This window comes from Lactuca saligna, chromosome 8, assembly GCF_052625555.1.
Source record: "Lactuca saligna cultivar CGN05327 chromosome 8, ASM5262555v1, whole genome shotgun sequence".
Taxonomy (NCBI): Eukaryota; Viridiplantae; Streptophyta; class Magnoliopsida; order Asterales; family Asteraceae; genus Lactuca; species Lactuca saligna.
Window position 1 is genome coordinate 278848785 of NC_136424.1, and position 13495 is coordinate 278862279.

The 13495-nt window shown below is 33.0% G+C and overlaps 1 pseudogene; it reads right to left on the reverse strand.

Annotated features, from left to right (window-relative positions):
• Nucleotides 1-10845: 10845 nt before the first annotated feature.
• LOC145010687 (protein FAR1-RELATED SEQUENCE 5-like) lies at nucleotides 10846-13217 on the reverse strand (annotated as a pseudogene).
• Nucleotides 13218-13495: the final 278 nt, after the last annotated feature.

A 13495-nucleotide genomic window follows, 5' to 3' on the forward strand; every position in this document is an offset into this window, starting at 1 on the left:
TTAGGTTAGCAAGAAAATTATAGCCTTCAATTTATATGACATAATCCCTATAGATTTTATCAGCAAGTAATGATATACTTCTTGCAGTATCTACGTGAAATGGTTGCGTGAGTGCATAGCAAACAGTTTGAAAAGAATGCGCAAATTCATAAGATACGAAAGAATTTGAGGCACCAAAATCAAATAAGATGTGAGCAGGTCTAGAGTTGACAAGAAATGTACCCATCACGACATTTGGGTCCTCACGTGCTTCCTCTGCGGTAATCTGGAATGCACGACCCTTAGCTTTTGGCACTGATATGGGCATATTTAGTTATAAACTTCATGCATTATCTTAATACTTTATGTTGATTTTATCTCATTTAATGAACAAAAGGTGCTTAATTAGTTTAGAATTTCATTTTTCAGCAATAATGAAATGCTCGGAAGGAAAAGGAAGCGGAACTAGCGATCGGAGGCTTGGATATTGGATTTTGAAGAAAGAAGGACGTTGCTGGACAGTTTGACCCCTCGTCAGTGTTTTAGCCATATCTCATGAACCGTAACTCCGATTGACGAGATTCAAAATGTTCTGAAAAGTAGACACAATTTCGGACGACTTTCTTGTTTTGAGAAAATTCTGATTCAAAACGTACTAGGCGAATAGGGTCGATTACTCGCCGAGTTGGTCAGAAGTTTCGCGATTCTAGACGCGCTGACTTGCCGCACACGGGTTTTAAGTGATGGACTCGCCGAGTAGGTAAATGGACTTGCCGAGTAGCCCCTGTTTTGTGAAAATCTATATAAAGGGACTTTCAGATCGATACCCTAGCATATAGATGAACCCTTGGAGGCCAATTGTCGACTAAAGGTGCTATTGGAGCGTGGGAAGCATGGGAATCAACCCTACATTCAATTTTAAGGAGAATCAAGTCAAAATCAAGTTTACTCTTACCTAATCTCTTGTTTGAACTATGTTTTTACCAATTGATTTCGTTTTTGTGCTTCTTTTGGCTGTAATCATGAGCTAAAAACTCATAACTTCTGTTTAGGTAGATGAATTTGTGAACATGGATTGATTATTTGATTAGGATTAATTTTAATTGGTGATTATGTTTTATTAAGCTTGTTAAAGAACCTTATGTGTTAACAATAACTATTCTTCTGTTAATAAATCAGTAATTAAGTTGTATGAACATCTCTTAGTTGCTAATTTCATATGATTTACGTGACCACATAGTTGTATGTCTAGGAATAACGAATGTGAAACTAGAATTAACTTGAAGATAGGTAAGTTAATGTGTGAGCTTGTGTGATACACCATCAACAAGAGGTTAATTGAATAACCAATTTGATTAGCTAATTACAAGTCTTTCTAAACCCGAATCAACAAATTAGGAAATTCATTAATTTAGACAACTGGTCATTGCTTGAATTAATCTGTTTTCTAAGGATTAGCTATAGCGAATGTGAATCTAATCACTTTAGTCGGTAACCAATGAAGAATTAATTCGATATATTTATCATAAAATCATCCATGGGAACAAATGATTCGAACCTAAACAGAAGGCCTTTTTAATTATTGAATTTAGTTGATCTTTGTTTTCATAGCTATTAGTTGCTTAGTTTGCGTGTTAGTAAAGTATTTAAGTTTCTAGTCTTGCAAAACTAGAGAAAACTCTTTTTTTTACTTGTTTTATTTAGATAATATTAGCATTTATTTTAATTGTTTACCGTTCCCTGTGTTCGATACCCTACTTGCTTGAACTATATTACTAATCGATAGGTACACTGCCTTTCGTGTGTTTATTTTGTGTCTAAGTTAGTAGGATTAAAACTAGTTTGTTTCACACACATCAGGCACCTCCACCTTTTTAGCTAGACTATTCTTCAGTTGTTGGACAGGGACTTGACTTCTCGCTGGTTGTTGAACAGAATCTTGACTTCCCGTCACTTGGCAGGTAAGAGTAGGGCAAAAACGCTTCTTGTGGCCAGTAATACCACATGCATAACAAGTCACATCCTTCCTTTGGCAAGCTGGCTTGATATGACCTGTTTCTCCACACCCATAACAGATAATGAATTCCTTGTCTATTTTGCATTGACCCGGATGGTTCCTTCCACAAACGCGACATGACGGTGATTGAATAGAAAAAGATTGTGACCTACCACGGCCACGAAAAGCACTCTGAGATTGTGCTTGCTTGCTAGGATCAGTTCGAATAGATTGAGCTGGTGGAATAGTGGAAGCAGAAGTAGTTCTTTCAGAATGTGGATGGTTTGGAATAGTAAGAGTGGCACCACGTATTTCTAAGTCATGCTCACGCCTTCGAGCATACTCAACGGCTTTATCGAATGACAGAACATCTCGGTTGACAACGAAATCATGGATTTCGTGTCGTAGTACCTCCATGAATAACTGAATTTTCTCGTCTTCAGTTGGAATATACTTCGTAGCAAACCTTGCTTTTTGATTAAATTGAGTTTCATACTCATTCACAGTCATTCCTCCTTGTTTAAGCTCGAGGAATTGCTTTTCCAATCTTCTCCTCATATCTACAGGACAATACTTCTCTAACACATGAGTCTTGAACAACTCCCAGGATAAGTTCTCCTGGTCACATCCATCGAGAGCTTCATATGTTGCTTCCCACCAGACTAAAGCTTCTCCAATGAGCATTGCAAAAGCATAAATAGCCTTGTCTTCATCATCCACATGAGAAATACGAAATACTTTCTCGGTGTTTTGAATCCAAGTTAGAACAATTATAGGATTAAGGACACCAGAAAACTCCGTAGCACCACTACTCTTGAAATCTTTGAACGAGGGACGCTTCAACTTTCCACTTGAAGATTCTCCAGTTACTTTCTCTTTTCCTTTATCATCATTCTTTTTGTGTTCTTCGAAAGTTTGTCGAATAACACTGGTAAGCTTACCTAGAAGTCGCTCCTCACGAGGAGATACTGGAGTATTCACTTCCTCGGGTTGAGGATCTCCACCAACATCAGGGGTATGGCTACTTACTTGTTCAGCCATCGATCTGAAATACAGAGTAAGATAGTATTTTAGAATATAAGGGTTTACTATTACCTAATACTTTTACTTATATATTTCCTATGGTTTGTATCCCCATACTTACAGTGATTAAGTTCATATATTGAACTTCCTATAGTTTAAGTCAAAATACCAATCTGTGGAATTTAGTTCAATTAAACTACTGCTCTGATACCATGGTTGAAAGACCCCAACTTTCGTATTTTTGAAAGACCCAAACTTTCATATTTCACATTATCATTACTCCAAAGCATGCTATTTGCATATTCATAAAAGAAATATTTTACATTGATATAAAGGATTTACAAACTATTGGATACAAACCTTCTATTACAAAGTGTTATATATATATATATATATATATATATATATATATATATATATATATATATATATATTACATTATTACCCAGGATATTGTAATTTATACTAACATAAAAACTAGTACAAAAGTACTATTACAAACTATTCTACATCTTTCAATAGTATGTAAACATACTAGTTATTTATCACCTGCAATTGTTAAACATTGATAGGGTAAGCGGAGACGCTTAGTGAGTTCAAAAATAGATACAATATAATATTATGCCATATATATATATATATATATATATATATATATATATATATATATATATATATATATATATATATATATATATATATATACTTTAATGTTTCAAAGAAAAGAGGAACAACAAGATGTATGTGAGATCATGTGACAAGCATTCATATCAATCAAAGACATTATTCAAAAATATTCTTTTCAATTCTTGATATACATCAATAAAGCTTTGGCCCAAATGGCATAGAAAACATGCAATTTCTGATTAACATCTTGTTAGATTTCAGGCTTACAGTCCTGTCTAACCATTTTCCAATGCCATAGAATAGAATTCATTCTCTTACGGAGACATGCTCTACATGGCCAGAGACTACATACCAGTACCAATGTGAATCTAAGTCCTTTCACTGATCACATGGTCAAAGTTATTACAATTGCTATAAACATAGCGAATAACACGAGAAAATAACTCAGAATGATAATACTGAAAAGCACATAGCACATATAACACATAACATACAATTGTTCCTATATATTGAACTCACTTTATGTTAACCGGGGGTTAAACTAGTAATTTGGACAGCACTTCGGCTTTAAATACGCCTTTTAATGTTGAAAACCGGGAGCTTGATTGAAAATCGGGCTCTGCAAAGGTAGGGCTTCAAAACCGAAAAGATAAAATTTTCGGGCTTCTCGGGAGTCTCGGGACGTGGTTTGGGTGCTAAAATTGATTTCTGGGCTTCGGGGAAAGTTAATATGAAGAAAATATGGAAAGAGGGGCTAAAAGTGGCAAATTTTGAAAGTTAGTCGGAAGGGTTCGCAGGTCCTCTTTATATAGGGTCGAGGTTCCGAGCTAGCTTAAGCAGCAAAGGGCTTGGTGGAAGCAGTGGAGCAAAGCAGGTGGCGCGAGAGGGGAGGCTCGGATGCGAGGTTCACCTGCAAGGTTGGTAGGTGAGGCGTGTCTCGCTCCTGCTGGACCTCGGCTTCGGCGAATCAGGGAAGAACACGTGTCGGAAGCAAGCAGCGAAGCAGCTCGGTGGCGAAGGCAATGCGAAGCGCACGTCGGATCCAGATTGGCTCGCACCTCGGTCCACTCAGCTCGCGACTCGTGAAGCTTCTCGGATCGGCCACGTCTCTGGTGACACTGCTGCTTCGTGCTTTTCGTGCCCCGAACTTCTAAAATTCATAACTTTTGCATACGAGCTCCGTTTTTGATGTTATTCATATGCACGCGTAGCTAAAATTACGCTCTACAACTTTCGTTTAGACTTTTTCAGCTAGTTTTGAATTTATATTTAATATTATTATTTTTAACAGACAGGGACAGGAAAATCCGTTAAAAATTCATAACTTCTTCATCTGACATCCGTTTTCGTTAGACTTTTTACCGTTGTACTACATATGATGAGACCTTCGATTCTCGTTTAGGATGTATCGATTAAATATCGCTCGATCTAAAATTCGAGTTTTTAGCTGTCTACTGCTAAGTTGAAACTTCGAAAAATCATAACTTTATCATACGAAGTCAGATTTTGGCGTTCTTTTTATCGAATTTCTCGGTTTAACGAATACTACGACTTTCATTTAGATTACTAAGGCTAAAAAGTAGTTTATCCAAAACTCACTTTTTATGTCATTCGGTGACGTGCCGGTTTTGTCGCGGATCTTCGGTTGGTCATAACTTTTTCGTTATAACTCGGATTTTGACGACGTTTTCGCTTACAATTTTCTAACGAGATTCTATACAACATCAAATAATAAAACTTTACTTATTTAAAATTTCATATTTTCACTAAATTTCACTATTTGGCTTTTAATTGGAATCTCATAAGACTTCCAATATTTTCTAAGTGATTCTAAACATAATTTTACTTTATTTCTAGTAAAAACCATCTGTTAGAACTCAACACTCAATTTTACATAATATTTCACAATTTTATTCATTACAAAACACGATTTTAATATGTGTATGTTACATTATTCTGTCAGAATGCCTTCAAGAATGAATCAAATATTGCTCATACCAGAGAAAGACTTGGAAAGGAGTTAAAAAAACAAGTATATTTGCAAACAATTACCAATATTTTCCATGTCATACTATCGGGAAAAGTTTTGTTGTAGGGATCTTGATGTTAAATTGAAAATTGTTGGTCTGTTAAGTTTCATCATCTAGAAATACGATTGAAAGTTGAAAGTAACATGCTTTTAATCATTTATAGTGGCGATTAAAGTTATATCTAGCAGAATGTATTCTATGTATTCTGTTAGAATGTATTTTATGTATTCTGTTAGAATGTATTATATGGATTCTATCATATTATACATATTCTGTCATCATATATAAAGTGAAAGGAATTGCAAGTAACATGCTTTTAACCATTCTTTGTTTTTTTGTATTTGTGATATGAATGGATGGAATATGGGTTGAATACATGATAGGAATAACTTGAAAAATAAATAAAAGTTTGATCTCACTCATAATTTAAGAATGTTGTTATTTTTAAGAATTTTATTCATTTTTGTTGATGTTCTTTTAGAATATGTATAATTATATTAAAATGTATAAGACTATTAGTCTGTTAGAATATGTAAGAATTTGAATTTAAGTTTGAATGTATAAGAATATATTAACAGGTTGTTATTCTTCAACCGGGGATTCAAGAATTATATTATTTTTCAATAATATTCTAATAGAATGAAATTCCGAAAGAATATCATTCTAACAAAAAAAAACATTCTGACGGAATAAAATCGGTTATGTTTACAAATTACTTTAGAATTAAAATTGAATAAATATAAAAAATCTAGATTTTTAAATTTATGAGAATTAATTATCCCTAAAAATCCAAAAATTTTCTTTTTTAAATATAGTTAATTGTCAAGAATACCCTTATGCTGAAATTTGTGTAATTATATGGTACATGCTATTCCATTGTAATATCATAGACTCTCAGATCATGACTACTGATTATATTCCATAAAATGGTTCAAATCTATTCATTCTAGCAAACAATAGATGTAAGAAACAAAACAACATAGCCCGATATATATATATATATATATATATATATATATATATATATATATATATATATATATATATATACTAGCTGTTACCCGCGCACAGCAGCGGGGACAAATAGCTTCTTTCAACGATATTTTTTTAAAGAAAAATGTTATGTTCCAAAAGAAAGTTCATGCCGTGGGTGAGAGGAATGGCGGTAGTCGTGATAGTGGTTGGTTGAAGGCGGAAGGAGGCAGAGCGGCTGTGGTGGTGGTGGTTATACTGTCTTGGTTACTGGTTAGGGTTCTTCGAGAGAGTGTGCGTATATTTCTTACTTTGAAGGGATTACGAAGATAAATATTATGAGATGACTTGTTACCAATGTGAGAAAAAAGATCCTCTATAAATTGTTGACATTGACCGCTTCAAATGGTTGAAGTGTTGAGATTGACGGGTTCAATTTGCAAATTAATTTTTCTATTAATTTGATACGAGATTTTTAGGGGATAAATGATAGGGTTAAAGTTTTAATATTATTATATTATAAATGGGTTGTACTTCAAGCTTAATAGTTTGGACGTCTTAAAAAATAATATTATTATATTCAATCTATTTATAGAAATAATTAGATTTCTTTTATAAGTAGTAAAGATACATATCAAACTAATCATACAACATCGTTTTGTATCATACATATATTGTAATCGACCAAAGTTCCTAAAATTTAATTTCTACCTTTATTTACTTCCAAATTTTTTATAAATTTCACAGTTATTTTCCTCTTATATAATTTTCATTTTCAACTACAATATATATAACATAGTAGGTGTTTGGCAGAAAGATATGATATAAGAGGAAAATAATAGTGAAATTTAGAAAACCTTGAAAGTAAATCAAGTTAGGGTTGAACTTTAAGAACACTATAATGCATATATGATACGAAACGATGTATTATGGTGCGTTTGAATATCTAAGCTTATATACCTTTAATGGTATATTCACTTTTTCATATATATATATATATATATATATATATATATATATATATATATATATATATATATATATATATATATATATATATATATATATATATATATATATATATATATATATATATATCGGTTCAAAATAGCGATTCCGAGATTACCGCCGATAAAGGACACAATTTATCCGCTATTTCAAAACTGATATCTCGTTTATATCTCGCTATTCACATTATTAGACTGTTTTAATTTTTTGCAGAATTTAAGCCCACTATCTGCAATATTCTTAGCTCAAAATCATTTAATTGCCCAATTTCATTTATTCCCCGTTTTGACCCAGTCGGAAACAACAATAACTGACAATGAATGTTACTACGAGTGTGTGCGACACTTCCCTCTGATCCTGATTCTAATCAATCGACGAATTCTACGTTCTACCTCACCCTCATTCATGACAAGCTAAATTAAAGCGACCAATAAGTAGGACTCATGGAGGTAAGCATCTTAATTTCTTATTCGGTTAGTAGTGGTGAGTTTGTGTTTATATATATATATATATATATATATATATATATATATATATATATATATATATATATATATATATATATATATATATGGGAAAAGTGAGTATACCTCACAGCAGGACATAAGCTTAGGTACCCGATATATAATACGGTGTCGTTTCCTTTATGTTTTTATTTTATAGACATCGAGTTTCTGATTAACCCCACAAACAATGTTTTTGTTTTATTTCTCATATTCAAAGAGGAACATATTCGTGATCTTCACCCGTCCACGACGATGGTTCCTGGGAATGGGTTCACCAAAAACCCCAAAACAAACCTCGCATCGTCGTCCGTTTCGCAAGCCTTCACCATCGAAATCCGGATATTCTCAGCCACATTTAAAATTCGATTATTGATCAGTATCGAAAAAAGAAAGAGCTTCATGTGGCTTCAAGTTGGTTCGAAGAATCTTTCAATCGGGCCTCACTATTTCAAGAATTTGTGTACTCTTTAACATCCATCGATCTCGCTGCTTGCTTGTCCAACAAATTCATCAATTCCACTCGTTATCCAACCAGATTCGTTCAATTCCACTTTGTATCCAACTAAGATTGTGAATTCAACTCTGATTAATCATGTGACAAATTGAGGCATTTTTCAATTTTATGTTTTTCAATTTGCTCCACCTGCGCATCAGGTGAGATTACATTAGATTGATTCCCTTTTTTTTTTTTTTTTTTTTTTACTTATTTCATTAGATTGAGATATCTGATCACCAGGTGTTTGATTAAATGCACCAGTGAACTTTTTTCTCAAAATGGCTTAAAAAACATATGTTGTTATGAGAAAGGGTGTTATCACTCAAAACGTGAATTTACGCTTTGTGCCCTTGGTCCACGTGTAACTTGTTCAGATTCTCCATTTGTATGACTTTTCACAATGGCTTCTTTTATCTTGCACAAGTATTACATGTCACTCCTTCATTATTTTGAACAAGTTTACTACTTTAAAGCAAAAGCACGGACTCCTATTCAGTGTCCAAAAATGAACAAAGTCATACTCCCTGAAAATCAAGTCACATTAGGGAAGAGGTAAGAAGCAACCCGACACTGCCTCAGTCCCACATTGTTCCTCCTTTTTTGTTGGTGTAAAAAAAAGTTGTAATTTTTGTCTAGTCATGTTATCTCATCATCTCACGTCCTGTTCGATTCTTGATATATTTTTTTTAATTTTTTTTTGTTTCAGGTTTACCAAGAACTACAAAACCAAAATGGAGCGTTATTTCAGAAGATAACCACTCATAAACAATGCAGTAATGCCATTTCAACAACATTATTTCACAAATATGATGTTGGATGACAACCCTAAAGTGATGGTGAAAACTCTCATCAAACTCCCGAAAACAAACTGAATTCAGGGTATTCTGACAATGAAAAGAGCAGTAATGAAGCTGAAGAGGGTACCAAAGATAAGAATTTAAATCTTCTAATTCTATTAGCAGTTGAAATGGGAGCTAAAAATTATGACACTGAAAAAAAGCCAAACTGTAGTTCAAGATTTTATCAAGTTTAACTTTCCTCAACAATGTTGCTTTTAGAGATTTTAGTTTACCTTTTATGTTTTTATTTCTAATGTTTTGTTGGTAATATGATTGGTAAAAGTAATGTGTTTGTAATACTACTTTTTTGATTTTTTTTTTTTTTGTTTATGGATATTGATATGTTTCTTAATAAAATTTGAGTTTTTTGTTGACGTTCCTAGTTTCCAGATTTTTAATTATTTTCCAGATTTCCTATTTGGTTGTATTTAGTCACTGTGTTTTGTACAAGCCTCACTAAACACATTTGTCTATGCGATATGTATCATTCGTTGGTGTGCACAAATAATAGTTCGCTTGTTTAGGCGTAATAGGGACAAAATTGACTTTCTTTATTTTTTATTTTTTTTGTTCATGGATACAATTTTATTTTTAACCCATAACAACATCCAACTTTTATTTTTACTTTTATTGTTAACCCATAATGACATCCTACTTTTACTTTTAACCCATAATGGTAGTATATTTTTACTTTTAACCCATAACGACCGAATATTTTCATTTTTAACCCATATTAGCATCCTAATATAACTTTTAACCCATTATGGTTGTATATTTTCACTTTTAACCCATAATGGTTGTATATTTTCACTTTTAACCCATAATGGCTGAATATTTTCATTTTTAACCTATATTAGCATCTTAATATCACTTTTAACCCATTATGGCTGTATATTTTCAATTTTAACCCACAATGGTTGTATGTTTCCACTTTTAACCCATAATGGCCGAATATTTGCATTTTTAACCCATATTAACATCCTAATATCACCATTAACCCATTATGGTTGTATATTTTCATTTTTAAACCATAATGGCTGAATATTTTCATTTTTAACCCATATTAGCATCCTAATACAACTTTTAACCTATTGTGGTTGTATATTTTCACTTTTAACCCGCAATAGCATCATACTTTCGTTATTTACCAATATTAGCATTACACATTCATTTTTATCCCATAATAACAACCAACAATCAATTTTAAACAGACAAATCAGAACTAATCAACAATTTTCATTTGAAAACATAAAAAATGTTAAGAAACATAAAAAATATCAAGATTATTCATACATCATAAATCAAAAAAGAATGTCAAATATATAAAGAAGCATATGGCTTTTTCTTTTGCTCACAAAAACAACACATCTCATTTTTCTTTCTCATGTATCGATTCATCTGCCTGATACATGAAAAAAATAGTTATTATAATTATCATACTTCTAAAATCATGAATAGTAATTATTATTATTATAAGTACCTTTCTTTTTGAACAACTACTAGCGTAATGACCCAATCCTTGACAGTAAGAGCACGTTCGCCTTTTGGGGGCTTCTAAAGGAGACTTGATTCTACTAGCAACTTTAGGACGCCCTTTTGTAGTAGTTGGACCAAGAGGATCACGGATAAATAACTGTGGCATCATATCTACTTGAGAAATTCCCATACAAGAACCTTGAGATGCATTCTCAAAAGATATAGATTTCTTTCGTACTACTTGATCCTCTAAAAGACTTATCAATAACGTATTAAGTTTCTGTATCTCCGAAGGGGAGTCTCTTGCTTGTTCAATTAGTTTATTAAAATTTGAACGGACACACCATAATGTGAAAGTACTAACTTCATTTTCAGTATTCATATCTCCGAGTCTGATGCTAACATTACCTACCTTGTACCTAGCATTAAGGGTCCACCGAGGTAAAATATAATGATTAGGGAGTGTTTGAACATGCCTCTTCTTCATCACATACAGACTATGCTTGCATAAAATTCCATGTGTCTCATACTTAGCACACGAACATGTGATGCTGACTTGATTCAAATAACGAAAAGTAACAATACGCCAATACGTTTTATCAACATCTAGTCGTCCAACTTGATATTTGCTTTCTTCTGTACTTTTGCTTAGTGTCTCGTGAGTTAAATTATTATTATCTTCTATCCATTCTTTTTTAAAAATATCAAAAATCTTTCGGGTATAACACTCACCTGCTTTTGCTTCAATTGGATGTACTGAGGACAGAACCGGCCTCGAATTCATAGTCTTGAAATCTTCATCTTCTTCGGCCGCCCTTCGTGACACAACTGCTTTGTCATATTGTACTACAAATTCATTCAACATAGTACTTGAGTTAACAAATCCATCAAAAAATGAATTAATACTCTCACTTCGTCCAGTTATGGACATACCAGCCAAAAAAATATCCTTAAAGTAAGCATTAACCCAATGCATCCGTTGATTATACATGCCACTTATCCAACAATTACTTTCTAGTTTGTATTTGCAACGTATAACTTCCCACGTGGCTTCAAATTCTTCAATGGTTTCACTATTTACCCATTCTCTATATGATTTTTGAAAATCACTATAACGGGAAACATAAGGGCGGAGGTGTTCCGGTTCATGCTTCTTGATATGCCATTCACAAAAACGATGACGAGTGTTTGGAAAAACTCTTTTTATTGAATTTCCCATAGCTTTGTCTTGATCAGTAATAATTGCTTTTGGATATTTGTTAAACATACATTTGAGGAAATGCTCAAATAACCATTCAAATGTTTCCTCCTTTTCATTTTCTAGTAATGCTCCACCAAAAAGTATAGACTGTCCATGATGATTCACCCCAGTAAAGGGAGCAAAAGGCATCTTGAATTTGTTTGTCATATAAGTGACATCAAAGAAAACAACATCTCCAAACTTTGTATAGGCATCTCGTGATCTTCCATCAGCCCAGAAAATGTTTTTAGGACACCCATCATCGCACAAATCCACGAAAAAATACTGGTCATTATCAACTAATGTTTTATCTTGAAAATGTTTTATAAGTCCATAAAACTCTTTTCCTTTATGTTGTTTTCGTTGCTCGGATAAGACATCAGCACATTGCTTTGAAGTAACATCGGCTTCATTTGAGGTTTTCATTGCATTAATAGCCTTTTTAACCATACTAGGTTTCAACCCTGATTGTCCAAGTTCAACCATAAGAGATTTACATTCCATGGAACGGTGAAACTTATTATGAGATCGATGCTTCATCACCTTCGTTGGTGTCATGCTCAATTCATGATTATGTGTGTCGTTAAACAAGTCCACTAACCATTTCCCATCCTTCTGTATTGTAATTCGAAGCCTTGCTTCACATTCGGTTCTAACATCTCTACGACGTTTTGTCTCATTTTCACTTGAATTGTTTTTTTAATCCGTTTGAACCCTTCTTTGTTGCATACATAAATCTTCCGAAAAGGCTCATTTGTTTTCAAGCTTTTAAATATGTCATTTTTACGTATACCAAATCCATGTAAAAACGAATAATCATTATAAAAGTCATATGCATCTTCCGCGGTATCGAAAACCTTTCCCAATATACTTTCATCATTAACTTCATTGTCGTCACTCTCAATGTTCACATCAACATCGTTAATTTTTTCAGATTCACGTGTTGCTTCTACGAAATCATTTGTGTCAATATCTTTAGTTACATGTAGTTCAATAGCGTGATCATTTGCTTCGGTTTCAACCATTATGGCCTACACAAGACCATGATCCATGTTTCTAAATAAAAGATTAACATCATTTTGTTTACTATTAGTAAAGATTGAATCATTATACTTAAAAATCACAATGAGAACGAAGAATATACAAAATTTAATTACATTGGATATTTACCTTTCAGAAAACACAGAACAACCAACAATGTCCAGCTCTAAAAAAACAATAATGTCCAGCTCTAAAAATACAGCAATGTCTAGCTCTAAAATCTCCGAACAAATAAGACAAAGCAACAAATTTCAAAGTCCGA